The sequence below is a fragment of the Plutella xylostella genome, chromosome 5 (assembly GCF_932276165.1).
Source record: "Plutella xylostella chromosome 5, ilPluXylo3.1, whole genome shotgun sequence".
Taxonomy (NCBI): Eukaryota; Metazoa; Arthropoda; class Insecta; order Lepidoptera; family Plutellidae; genus Plutella; species Plutella xylostella.
The window spans coordinates 12,931,597-12,947,026 of record NC_063985.1 but is presented as its reverse complement, the minus strand read 5'-3'; the positions used below and the strand labels follow the sequence as shown (position 1 = coordinate 12,947,026).

The 15,430-nt window shown below is 38.5% G+C and overlaps 1 protein-coding gene across 7 annotated transcripts in view; it reads right to left on the bottom strand.

The window, feature by feature from the left end:
- The window catches only part of LOC105381835 (zwei Ig domain protein zig-8), a 247,608-nt gene that overhangs the window by 170,144 nt on the left and 62,034 nt on the right, over positions 1-15,430 (bottom strand). The gene's annotated exons all lie outside the window — the stretch shown is intronic.

Genomic DNA, 15,430 nt, shown 5'->3' with positions numbered 1-15,430 from the left:
CACACTGCTCAGCTAATCACTACATTTTCACTAGAATATTACTTAATATTCATGGAGAAACTAAACAGTACACTTTATTGCTCAATAAACAGTATAAAATTTGAGCTTCATCGCCAAAAGCGTAGTCTCATAGAATTAATGATGTGCCTTTGTCACACAATTCAAGATGCACTTATTATTCCTCATCATCATCATCTCAGCCATAGGACGGCCACTGCTGAACATATTCCTCCCCAAATATTTTGCACCTAGTCAGATCTGTTGGTGAATCAAATAAATCGACTAAGTACCTACTTAAAACCATACGATTAAAACATTAACTGTACTACCACGAAAAACTATAAACACTGTTTAACAAGTGTTTAAATTTGACAGATCTCGTAGGCGTTTGGCAGCGCTAACATCTGTTAAATACTGTCTAGGTTTTTGTGTTAAGGCCCTAAGTGTCCAAAAATATAGTGCTTCTAAAGAAAATACAAAATGTTGATTGATAATGTATTTAATTCCAGTTGGCTCGCGCGGGACATAGCTGATGGTTCCACCGGGCGCCGCGAGAGGGCGCTGCTGTCGTTGGCTCCCCGGTCATGTCCGCCGGTAATGAGCCGCCAAATAAGACCTGAAAGGCCGCCACTACGGTTTTCCTCAGCGGGACCACACAAATAGTTTTCCGTGATTTACAAATTTTCCTGTTTTTGTCCTTGTTTACGAGAGCTGTGTTCGTAAAATGCTCTACAATTTCATCTAAAAAAACACTTAGCAAACGTAACTATTTATATATAACTTTACAAAACCGAGATTTCTTCATTAAAACATTTGTTTACCAACTCCAAATAATTAGAATGCTATCTCCAGCTCTGTCAGTGCTTATGTTGAATCGCCGCTTCAATATCCACCATGTTTATTTTCCCCTTTCATCTCGCCATTCACACCGCCTGCTATCCCGACCGACCACTCTGTCAGTTTTAATTCAATCTATTAAGCTACGAGTAGGTGTGAAGAGCTTTATTTCTCGGTAAATCGACAGCGGTTTCAGATACGATTTCTTGGAATCAAATACATAGACATTTATCTAAGAGAGTTATAAGAAAATGTTCAATATATTTTTACTTTTTGCAGTTTTCAGAATTGTATCCAAACATAGAGCAGTTATCCTTAAGTATTATCTGAAAAATATAGCTACCTAAGCCGTTAAGAATGTCTAAACATCATAAGTATAACAACTGTGATTAGCGATACTGCGACACGTTAGCACTTAGTACCTGCTGAGTACCTGAGCAGCCTATTTACCGTTCCGAAACATATAATAAGAAGCACAAAGAGGCCATAATATCTAAGCTGCTTTACCTAACTTCTTCATTAGCGATCACATAATATGACTTTATGGGATACTTTAGCGAGACGCAAAGTGCAAACTTCCAGCGAGTTAAAGTGCCTCCATCTTTGAAATGAAACGAGGAGTTCCACTTCAATATGAATAGCTTCGTATGTAAAAGAAACATATTTCTTGCTGATCTTGGGGTTTAAAATGTAAATATATAAACCTATCACGTGGATACAAATTAGATTACAGGGAAAAGCGGATGGTTCACTTGCAAGTCACATCTGCCTTGGGATTACATTACCTTTTGGGGATAATACTAATGCTGACATTGTATTCATTTAGTTTACAGTCAACTAATTAATGGTTTGATACTCTGCTGCAATCCGTTAGTTAAACTAAAGCCACGAGAATCATCCAACCACTTGCAATATTATCTACTTCCGGAAGCTAGACCGTAGTCAGAACCACGGCCGAGTCGACACGCAGATAATAAAAGGTCTGAAGTGAACACTCGGCGGCTATCTCTCATCTCATCAGCCTCAGAACAAGTCCAACTTGATTAGACTGTCCAAGAACAATGTTGCAAAAACAAATCTGACCCGCCTCTCCGCATCATTAATTTACCTTATCTCCAACTTTACTCCGATGTGTCAGTGCCATGCAGAAAAAAGGAATCGAAAAAAAATAGAATTGTCTGTCAGCCGTGAGTAATTGGAATAGGATATCGAGGAAAAGGGTCCGCAAGCTCATTCATATTGAATGATGTACTAAAACTATACGGCCCGAGTGTCATCGCTGCCTAGGCGACGCGGGATGTATTATAGTGACGTGTGAGCTAGTGTCTCTATTTGATAGTCTAGCTTTATAGGATTCAATTGAATAGAGCTAAAACGGTTCAATTATGATGGAATATTCTTTGAAATATATATTCTATTGATTTAATAGTTAATACCTAACTTATTCATTATGAAGTGCTTCATTTGCGATGAAACATTTCGTTATTTATTTTTTCTACGTCTGGACATTTGTTTTTGCCGGTCCTCGCCGCTGGATGCTATGCAAATCTGACCGCATCCAGCCATTGTTACCTTTTGGAAAATCTAGCAGGAGCCACAGCTTACCTAACAAATTTAAGTAAATTTTTGTGTTATCTACTAGGAGCACATAGAGAGAAGAAGCCTGACCGCAGCGGCACCGCTCATCGATATTCCGGAGGCCTCAGCAAACCACTCGTTACTATTCGTTCTTCAATAAAACTGGGAACCCCACATCTGTGACAAAGCCTTACGATTATGAGTCTTACGATATACTCAGACCGGCTAGTATCATACATTTTTCAGGCGAAATTCCTTTCACCTTTTTAATCATTATTATTATTTACTTGATTTCACAAATAACTACCTCGATTGAGTTGATAAATGGGTTAAAGAATAATTATCTAGGTGTCAGTAATAAAAATAAAATCATAAAGCAAAATATATAAGTACCTAAGTACTTAATGTATGTTAACAATGTCTGTCTGAGTTCTTTAACATTAATTACTGTAAAAATCATACTGTTTCCATACGAAACATGTTGTAATAAAATTGCATGACAAGCTGAATAATTAATTTGATTGTTTTCGACGTTTCGCAATTGATTTCCACGGGGACCAATCACTGAAATTAAACATGGATTGGTTTAAACTTACGTCACAACGTGAGTCTCGTAGGTAGGTACTGCTCTACCACATCAAATCAGTTTATGCAAGTAGGTGCTACAGTTTCCCAACTAATCAACATACGCCAGTCGCCACCGACCAATATTAACCTTATAATATCTTGTGCTATTCAGCCGGCTGCCACAATTACACAATTAGTTCGCGTGTGCTAATGAGACATATCACTATCCGTCAGCTGTACAATAGCCATGCTAATCAGGCCTCAGTCATGGGCAATTGGAGACAGAACGGTCCAGCGGGCGCGGCGGGGGTGAGGCAGGTATCGATCGCGGGGGGCTGGAGGCGCGCCAACCCCGCCATGACCAGGCGATCATGTAAGCGAGGCGTTCTTTTGTCCAGCCACCGCGTACAAAGGCACAAATGATCCCTTCACACTGCTGACACCCTGGTAGGTTAATTTCGTTTACTATGGACCAATTCTTCTCTATGGCTTACACGCAACAACAAAAAGTCGATGAGGGACTTGATTTATTTATTTTGCTTTGATTTATCAGGATAGGGAAAGTTACGTATTGTGTTATTGAAACTATTCGTTACAAAAGTCGTATTTATGTTCCCTGTAGCAACTCTGCTTGATTTCATTGAGTGACACCTTTTCCATTCAGTTTTAATTCTACAAAGAGATGTAACGGATATTATTCATCGAACTGCTGTGATGGCTCATTCAGAACACAGAATCAAAAGAAATGTCGGTTTATTTTTGAATAACTTTGAAAGAAGCAGCGAGCACTTATCTCGTTCTGTGCCGCGAGGTGTCTGAGTGCGGGGATCTTGTTTAGAACCGCACAACTCGGTCACAGCCTTCTCCGGTACAGTGCACAACTACTATAGAAACGGAGCTCGCTCAAAAATTAGCTTTTAATGAACCTACCTGCGTTGTTCTTTTTTAACTCATAATTCGTTATCTCTCTGAAATACTTTGAGGTTACACAATATATTCCATGACCGATAAAATAAGAAATATTTACAAGTAAAATACAAGATAGCCAACCAAAATCTTAGGTACATTATCGTCCCATATCCCATTTGAATAAACCCTCCTAAGTAGACCCAATGATAATGCATGTAAGTGTATTATAACATGTACTGTTGATGTGCCATATTAAATAAATAAATAAATAAATGCATGCAACACGTAAGTTCAGGTTAACTTAACTTTCCAGTTTAATTTTTAATAGTGTAATAATACTCGTATTTATAGTCATACAGTCGTATAAATACAAGTATACAATAGTCAGGAAAGTAAGTGTATCTAAAAGAACGGTTGTTTTGATGTATCTGAAAATCAAGTACCTAAGTCGTGAGAAAGCGTAGTGCATTTTTAAGTAATAAAATATCAATATAATGGTAGAGTTTCTATTCAGGAAGCCGGGATTTATGCTCCAAAAGAAAATCACATAAGTATGAGAAAATCTATAGCTATAGAAATTGGCACGTGCTGAAATGGATATGCACATGACTGCATATTGCATCATGTTTGTCTGGCTTCAGTGCTCTACCAATATCGATTTTGTAGCCCAAAACTGTATGTTGATTTACATTCTGATCGTCTTCACATTCTAATATAACAAATAGTATAATAGACAGATCCCTCATTTAATATCATTAATGTGTTATTAATATTAAAAAAAAAACATCTTAATTCTATCAATTTAAGAGACAAGGCAAGCAAATTTATGATAATGCAAGTTCTAGCGTTACCGGCACTAGTTTTTATTCTGTGGTATTACGTTACTTTACTAAGTTACGAGTACTTCAGAATGGCTCTCCATTTTGTTCAGCTCCACTGCATCTGTGCCACTGTATCACCAAGTTGTCTAATTCTTCACGGGGGCCTTAATGAGTGCAGATCAAAGCCGTCGCTCCAGAGCCCTTTGTGCCGCCACGCGGGGCGGCGGCGGCGGTGGCGGCGGCGGCGGCGGCGGCGGCGGGGCGGCGGCGGCGGTGGCGGCGGCGGCGGCGGCGGCGGCGGCGGCGGCGGGTAATGCCCACCTCTTCCTCACAGTTTAATCTCTTTGCTCGAGGTGTGGGGTTGTTGTTCTACTGTACGTGTGAGGTTTGTTTATTTGTGTGAGCTTGTGCCTTATTTAGATGTAACCTAGTGCATAGGATGTAACATAGAGAGTATAGAGACACACGGACATCTCCTGAACCCGGTGGAACTGTTATTTGCAGAGCGTCTGATTGCAGTATCCGGTATTAAATTATACGGCATCAACGTGTTTCATCGGGAATTTATTGTGCAAATAATTTTGTACAAAAACGACCTCCGCCCACAAGGCCCGGCAGATACACAGAACGGCCGCCATTTTGTTTTTTACAGCCGCTTCCGCTTCCGTTTTACAGCTGCAATTGAAGCGCCGAGGAACCGCCGCCATAAACTAAGTAACAGCTCGTTATTATAATTAAAGTACAAGCTCCACTGAATATAAGTGCGCACTTTCAGCAGAAATTACTCTTATTGTTGAGGTGTTACGGTTCTGTCGGCGCGAGTTATTGCGGCAGAACTTTGAGGCGCAGGCGGAAGAAAGTAAAGTTGTGAACGAGCGAAGTGGAATTACGATATAATTAAAATAGCTACTGTGATGGGCTGTACCCGGTACTTTTTCGTTTTTGTCTCCGCAATCTGGATAATTTACTACTTACATATTGAAAACTTTCAGTACAAGGCAAGGTCTTTTAAATATTAGTTGATGCCAGCACTTGAAACTACATACGTCATTATTATAGTAGCGAAGACATAATAAACTTCGAGTTCCTGTTTGTCCTTGGGTTTTCACAAATCCTAGAAGCTAGATTAACCCTCCAGTATCGTTAAATAAATATAACGACGATAGCACCTTAACTGCTACAGCGGTGTACAATAAAGGACCGTCACGACAATGTAAATTCACCTTTAAGTAACGTTTCTTGGGTGATACGCTGGGTCGGGACGTCGCGAGCTATGGCGCATGAGAGCAGATAAGAATTCGCCTCGAATTACTGACACTATAACAATAAAGAGTTTTACATCTCGCCTTAACTTGCGCGGGCACAGAGCTGTCGGGCGTCAGTAGGGAAATTCCTTAATCATAGCTCAGCTTGCACAAAGACAGGATTTGTTAAAGTTAGTAAAAATAATAATAATATATCAGTACAGTGGTGGCCAAGGGAGGGACGGCGATCAGTCGTTAGACCGCCTACCCGTTGGTCCGATGACATTAGGAGACAGGTAACTGGACCAAACTGGATGAGTGTAGCACAGGACCGTGGGACTTGGCATAACATGGAGGAGGCCTATACCCTGCAGTGGGTTGACATAGGCTGATGATGATGATGATGATGATATCAGTAACATCAGGTTAAATTACGTATATAACCAAATTAGTTTGAAAATACACTCACGTGCAAATAAATAGTTCCACTTACAAAATGCTGACACCAATTGCCCCCAATTATTTTAAACATTTAATAAGAAACTGTAATAAAATATTTCTGTTTTTAGTTGGAAGTATTCTAATTCACCGTTAAATGTACTTAAATATTGTAGAAGGCGTCATTAAGTAAGTTTTCTCCATTTAGGAGTAATTCGGTACTTTTGTCACTGGAACCTTTTCATTGCCCGTGAGTGTATTTTGACCTGACAGTCCCTTACTACTGCTAATTAAAAAAACCCACACCAAGTTGCCTGTAGCTGCTGGTAATGTAGTTAGTTACATACTTTTTGCATATCTCCACTGCTAGACATCAATACTGCTGTGCTCTCTATCTTGAAGAGACGTAAAACTCTTAAATAAACCGCGAAGGAATTATTTGTTGCGATAACAGTTAATTAATTACTAAATTTAGGTTTCACTTCTGACTTTAATTGTTTAGTTAATAGCGAAGTGTTAAAGTGCTTATTGTATTCTGCAAATTAACATTTCGTATTAATTGATACGTGGGAGTAGATGAACAAATTTTGTGAATAATTTTCGTAGTAATTCTGAGCTATCCATTTACATAAACCAAACTCTTTGTGTACATATTAAATTATAATCTTATTATTAATAATTATATAATTATATAGTAAATAGTGAGACAGATGACTTGGCTTCCCGTTCCATCTGCAGCCATCATTGCACGAGCACGGTACTCCCTCATAGTTCATTACAGATCTCCCGGGGGTTACTCTCACCCTTTTGTTAATAAATAAACAAAAGAGCAGTATCTGTGTAAATTATATGCTGTTTAGATTAAATTAATTAATTGTTTAAGGAATTAAAAAGTAAATGGCCATGAGCGAGAGATAGGGGCAGAAGATTTATAATTATTAAACAGGGATTTCTAAAAGGCTAAGACGATAGGAAGGCCATAAAAGCTGCAGTCTAAAATACCACATTAACAAAAAAAATAAACAAAATTGTTTTTTTTTATATTGTAGTGTGGTTTTATTAATGGGTGACCTTAACTTACCATTTAATTACAATACTTAACTATTTATATTTTTTTCTATGAAATATTATCAGATAATGGACAAAAACACAGACAATTCATCAGAAATCAGAATCAGTTCGGGGAATACTTACCGACGGTTACTAAAATACACCTACACAGGACAAAAATAAACACTTCAATTAATTATTATACTGTTTGACAGATCATACGCATCATTAGCCAACATAATGAATATCTGTTTCATAGCTAGCGACATAAGTATAGTTGGACCGACTGCGCCTCTCCAACCTCGGACTCAAACGCGAAGCTCAAGCCCAAATACTTCAGAGCATATTTCAAGAGAAGAAGAGTTCTATTGAACAATAGAAAATCCTGAAGGGCGTTGGAAACTCATTTAATTACTGTAGGGGCCTGCGGGGGCGGGGAGGGGGGCCCCCACGCCGGTGTTTTGTCTCACCCTCAGACAAATAGGAAGATTTATTTATATTGCCGACGCATAAATATTCATTATTGTATTAACGGCTTTTTCGTAATTATCAGGCACTGTTCCTTACGCACTAGACATGCAAATTAGTTGCGTAACACTGGCGCAGGACTGTTCACTTGTCGGGGAGACGTCTGAACTTTCATTATATGCAGGATTTATAGTAAACCGAAGAGGGATTACCCAGCACAACCTAGTCGCGGAAAATGAATTCATTCGGGGCGCAATATCTGCAGCTCCTTTTGCAACATTATGTAGATAGAGATAGGTATGATTATGAAATAAATACCTCTTGAAATTGGTTATAACTAAAATTACACCATCAAATTGAACCTTCCCTCTATCTACTGCTATCAATTTTAAAATGTTGAGCCAAACAAATTTTCTGTCGATTGTGATTGGGAATTCGTAATTAATTTGATAGCTTCTTCCAAATACTACTAGATAGATTTATATTTTAGCCTAAGGCACCGAGAGTCGAAACTTGGCGGTTTTCAGTTAAGAATAGGCACAAATTCCACAGGGGTTCCTCCTTTTACAGAAAACAATGTTTCCTAGAATTTTAATTCAGGTATTGTAGTAGGCACGGTGAGTAATGGTGCCAACGAACTATCCCGGGGGACTCATGATCTGGAGCGTCCTCTTTCTACAAAACCTTATTGTTATTGTATTGTATTTTTTCGATTGACGTGGTCTATAAATAAAGACCTTTTGAGAAAGCTAACAAAATAAAATACGAGACTAGTATTAGGTAAATTTGACTAAATAGAACTTTATCGTGTTGGGCTGAAGTTAATCTCGACGAGCCTAATGTCTTACGGTAACCTTACCACCACCGCACTTTAGCAATCAACAATCCTTAAGCAGCATGTCTAAATATGTACCTGTCAAAATTTACATAATTAGTATGAATCTGACCTAAGTTTGACATATAAGCAATGCTATTTTTAAGTTGAAGTGTAAAGCAACTAGCGCTGGCTTATACAAAAACACATTACTTCTTTCAAACGAAAGTTATGATTCACACACTTCACCTTAAGGATTTATTAATTGCTAGTAAGTGTTTGGTGGTGGTAAGGCAGCAGCCGCCAAACTGCGCTAAAATATTCGTCTGCCCCAACAAATGGGCGGGCGGCGCGGGCTTTACTCATAATAATGTTATTAACGCTCTTTTCATAATTATAAACGTGAATTATTAGCAGCAGGGCGGCCAGTCGGCGACGCTTTCTGTGGAATTGCAGACAATTGTTAGCTATTCATTAGAGCACGCTTTGTTTGTGTTTTTATTTAATAAAGATATTTGCTCGCACTATTTATTCTGCTTTGCAATCGGATTATGGTTTGCTAAGAAATATGCAGGTTGGTTATTTATTTTTATTTATAGTTTTGTTTATACAAGGTGTAGCCGCTACACGCGGTATCTGAGTTCTCTTAAAACTGTCCAGGTACTTGTTTTCATATATTTTTTAAAGTTGATTTTTAGTTCATTTTTTAAGTTTTAATTAGGTAGGTAACTCTGAAGCATAATAACCAGTTACAAATACATAATTAAACATTACATAAAATTATCATGCTTCAATTATCCTTTCAGGCTGTGAACTAAAGTGGTAATGAGATCAGCACTATCTTGCAGGTGCCCGCTTTACCGGACATTATCACCTGAGGATTAATAGCAGGAGCGCAGCGCCACCTAGCGGAGAGAGATAACACTACAGCGACGGCCATTTTGTGGAAAAAAGGTTAAAGTGCGAAAAAACGAGGATTTAAATGGATAAAGAAGCGAGCAGGTAAAGATTATAAGGGTAGATCCGTCGCGTGACAGCGGCTATCCATATGAGCCTCTGACTTTTTATAAAAGAGTTGCTATGTACATAGGTATATTAAATGTATATTTTTATGTAATATGTATTACGAATTTTCACAGGGAACATTGTAGTCACTTTGTTTGAGAGGTGATGGTAAATGGTGGTAGATTACTTTGAAGTTCAGACATTGACATAAATATATATAGTGCCACAAACTTATCTGTTCCGGTGAGAGCGAACTAAATTGGTCCATATAATCTATGTCATGTCAATATGAAATTCATTAGTAAGTAATGAGGTATGGACCAATTTAGTTCGCTCTCACCGGAACAGATAAGTTTGTGGCACTATAGGTACTTATATTACTGGATCAGTCCGGTAATTTTGATTGACACAACGTCACAGGAGCTTACTCGATTCGATTACAAGCAGTTGGTTATCGCCGCCGCCGCGCCGGTAGCCCGAGTGCACTCGGCTACATCTCCAACATTAACGTCAAGTCAAGTCCGAGTTGCCGACTCGTGGCTTCCCAGCTCCTCGGGGATTGCTCGAGCTATGATTTTAAGGATTTACTCCTTGAGAAATGTTACAGTCCAAGTCCACTTAAAGTGCTCAAAGACCAAACTTGATGACTTTAATTTACTCTGTGAATTGGAATCTGGCTGCCGTTCGAAGACAGGTGATATAATTTATCTTATATAAGTTATAAATAGATGTAAACTTAAATAGATAAAATTATACTGGTAGATACGTCTGATGAGTACTTAGCAATAACTATACAATTTTAAATTTTACAAAATTCCGAGAGGACACAGGTGACAAATTATAGAGACCTACACTCAGAAAAAAACCACATCATGTCAAATTTATCTTTAGATTCGTCGAAATTCGTCTTCAGGGACGAACCAACTAAGTACTTCCCAAAGCCAGAAAAGCTGCTTTGTCACACAAACCGTTAACAATTACATCATAACATTGACATTCGCAAACACAAACACAAACACAAACATTTCCTTCTGTAATGGAATATCTCACGGCGATATCACATGGTGCCGTCTAGACGTACTCACTGGAATCACATAATGATATGTCTCGAGCGCGCCTATTGTCTCTATACCGCGCCACACCCCCGTATTGTGTCCTAAGTGTATGTTAGTGAGAAGCTTTTATGCTGCTGCGGGCCGATGCTGCCTAAAAGCTACGCAGAAAGACCTCGTCACTGACAACCTCGTAAAACAATTAGACGCGGCCGACGCCGGGCCCGGGACGTTAGGTGAGCCCTTCTAATAAACAGGACGTTTTTGGGATGATTTAATTCTTACCAACACTAAATATTTGTATTGGAACCAAAAAATGTAGCTGTATTTGATTATTTTGATCAATTATGTATAATCATAAGTATCTCATTATAATATAAGTTTGCATATTTATAATTTCTGGGAATTTGAAAACCTCGTATCGCAAATGACATAATTATTTTATAATATTCTGATGCTATTGTGTGGGAGGCGGTTAGTGCATACTGACAACAATTATCTCCAAATATTCGTTCTAATGAATGTTTCTGGGTAGTCAGCCGTTGTCATTTCACCACTTCTGATACATACCTAGCTCAATATTACAAACTATTGCATACACGTTATAATTTATAAAGCAGTTACCGGAACTCTCGCCTGTGGGGGGAAATTAATAGAGTGTTATGTACGAGGCAGCGGCTCACTGATCACTTTCACTTTAACTACGCGCCACGAGCTTAAAGTGTATCATGCTCTTACCGTTTACCGTTTATGCCAGGATGATAGTTAGAGTATGCCAATACATGCTAAGATGTTCTGATTTTTGTGCTACTACCTACTGGATGTTGCATGGTTTTTAATTTAATAAGATAGAGCATGATTGTCAGGTAAATACAATTGTGAATACACTTACAATAGTTTGGCTAGTAAAATATAGTAACAAATATAGTGCAAGCGCCTAAAATATGATAAATCCTAAGCTATAAATACTAGCGGTGACCCTTGAATGTATCTAGCGTTAATGAAAGCTGAAAGGGGGTGGCTGAGAGGGTTACTCTACACACCTACGAAATTTGGAAAATTTGTCGGAATCTCAACATGAGTCTCAGCCATGAAGATTTCCTACTTATCCAGTATTCGCTACAATAATATAAAAGATAACAAAGCCCAAAGGTTATCTTACACTATAAGATAAATGGCCTCTTAAGTCGAATCATTGTATACTGTAACTATTCCTGATCGAGAGTGCCTAGATACTGGCGTCCATTACACATATTGTTTACTGCTAACACTAGGCATTATTTGAGGTGACGTGACCTTGTGTCGTTCAAGCCGACGAAGCCTACTTGTTCTCGCAACTCACTAGTGACAGGAGACCCGTGTGACGTCACAACGCAGACGTATCGGGAGGGTCACTACAGAAATCGACCGAACGAGAGCTGTCATACAATCTGGATACCGCAGCGCTCCGAAGTTTAGGAATGAAGAAACCGCTGCGCTAACCACGAGCCTATCTCTTCATCATAACCCATCACGTCCCCACTGCTGGGGCTCAGGTCTTCTTCCAATGAAGGAAGGGTTTTAGGCCTAGTTCAACGCGCGGGCCCAGTGTAGATCAGTGGACGTATCTTATTGCGTGACATCTCTCGTTCGTTGGTTTTCGATTGATATAGTGACCCTCCGGCTTTATGTTTGTGATCCACTTACGGCGCGGTACGTCGCCCGGACCGCCCTAGTTATTGTTACATCGAAGTGGTTAAAGCTGTTGCCTGTCTTTCTGAGAAGGGCGTTAAATATATTGGACATTCGATATTTGGCCCACAAGAAATAGGGTTGACGGAAATTGACACTTTATCGAAGGTACTTCGCTTACCACTAGGGTTTCGTTTTTCCCGACCTTTTTCTGTTCCCGGGAAACGGGAATTTTTTTCAAGATTTCCCGGGAATTCCCGGGAAACGGGAATTTATTTTAAATGCTTGATTTTGATATTTTCGGGTATTAAAAGTCTATTAAAACACTTACAATTTAATCAAATATACTTTTATCACTCGTATAGGTATTACATTCCCTATTACATTGGGACTAACATACACTCTGGCGAAAAGTGGGTGCAGCAATGCACCTCTGCCTACCCCGCAAGGGAGTACATTAGTACAAGGCGTGTGTGTGCGTGTGTGTGTATAGGTAGAAAAAAGCAACAGTCAGATAAATTAACAACCAAAATTATATATATATATATTTTTAATTACCTACTTATATTTTTCTTAATTGTAAATTAAACAATAACCAGTTTGAAAATAATATTATCATGAAATATAATTAAAATAGAAAATGAATTACACTTGAGGTAATGTTTTAGAAAAATTTATTCATTCAACCTACTTCTTATTTTGTTTTTTTCTATGCGTTAGTAATTTTATAAAAAATAAAAGCGGACACAAAACGGGGACATAAAAAAATATGGCAGGCGTCACACTAGCGTTAGCTTTTACATACTCTTTGGTCACATATGTAAAAGCCGATCAATTGTAAGGTTTTCGGTAGGTGGTAGGACCAACAGATAAATTAATATGAAAATATAGAATCAGGAAGAGGTGAAACAAGGTGATGTAGATGAGTCATTTGTCTTTGCAATGCAGCTGCGCGAAAACAATAACACGTATGATTTTCCAATAATTTACAACAAAACCGAGTTTCTGATCGTAGACGACAAGCCTGCCGGTATTTTTTTTTGGTTTAAGGTAAGAGAAACAGTTAAATAAAGATGAAAATATAGCGTAGAATCGATTAAAAACCAAACCCGGGAATTCCCGGGAATGCATTTTTTTTTCCCGGTTTCGGGAACGACAAATTTCCCGGGAATTCCCGGGAACGGGAATTCCCGGGAAGACGGGAACGAAACCCTACTTACCACACACGCGAAATACTTACAGTGTTATTTCGGTCATGGAATATAAAGTTAGGCTTCCAAAAAGATCTTACCTCATCAAAAACATCAAAAATGCACCTGATATTATTTTCAAGGCTATCCTGAAACATTTTCCCCCTAACTTGCTACGACGACGACGAACTAAGAAAAACCGTCTATTGTTAGGTTTCAAACAAAGAGGGTGATAAAAACCTCTGCTTAATATTTAGTCAACACGGGCTTAGCTCTTCCTAGAGGCAGCGTCAGGAAGGAAGCCTCCCCCCCCGCGCCGCCGCCCCCTCCCCCCGCGATCATCTCGAGCAATTAGACGTAACGACGGGAACTTTGCCCCGACCGCGTATAGCGGGGGTGCAGTCGCCGGCCTGCTGTTATTGTGTTACTCTTTTGAGTCTCATGATTCTCGATTACGACTTTATTAAATAATATGAGTACTTACCTACGTACAGGTATTTCAATGTATGTAACATACTAAGATATACAAGTCTCTACAGTGCATTTATTACAAACTGGCTCCTCACCTATAATGCTCTTTGTTAAGACTATTATAGGATATAAATGAATTCGTGCAAAAGTCTTAAATTATAATAGTTCGAAGTTCGTAAACCCTTCAGCTCCAATATGATGTATCGCCACTGTACCTCTATCTATCTACCGGCCCCTCGCTACTGCACTACACTGGCTACATCACTACACTACAGGGCTAAACACTTATACGACCGCAGCCAGAGTGTTTCCAATGCCCGAGTCTAAACGAATCTTCCACATTTACCCAGATGGGGACCTCTCACTTAAACACTCACAACAAGTGAATATAACAGACATGACTGTATGTACTTAGTAATAGAGTGACAATATTGTAGCAATCATAACGTGGGTACTTTCAGTACATGATACAAATTATACATTAAATCATATTAAAAATATTTTTTGCGACTCGCATTTAATTCAAATAACATAAATACATGTACATACATATAATATGTTTATAGGACTATAATTTGTAGTCCTATAAATCTACCACCTTTACTGAAAGACTTGGTGTATGACGAGAGAAAATTGCGCAAGAAACATAACAATTATTAGGCTATTGATTTGATTTATTTAGAATAGAAGATAACTTCGCCTATTTATTCTATTTTTATTTCAAGTTCAGACGCAATGGAGCTGAAAAGGAGAGCTTGCTTGTTATGTGAATATAATTCTAAAGTGGGACCTGAACATGAAAGCAAAAGTTCTGAAAATAAACAGCCCACGCAGAAATCATTACCCTAATACCTCCTCCCTCACAACACAAAGTTATTTCAATACTACTAAATGGAAGGCACAATCGAAGTAAAAAAATATGCTGTGCAACTACATAGGTAGATGTATCTATGTACAATAATAATTATATTCATATACGGAATGATTTTTACTACCGTACTTATGTATACTGTACTCTCCCATTGATAGAGTATCGGCATACTGGAAAACTTTAAGCCCCATTTATGTGACACTAGCTTTTCTGGCGAGCTGCACTTGGTCTTTATTTTTCATTAGCTCTTAATGAATTTAGTTTAGACCAGTCGACATAATCCGCCACTTAGCTACCGACATTGAGATATAATATTTCCTATTAGCTACTACAAATATGTTACTACTTTACTAAGACTGTAATACTATGATACTTACTATGTTACTAAGACATTAATTTTTAAATTGGAACCTATCTTCATCCCTGGAGAGTCCGGAATCCAGC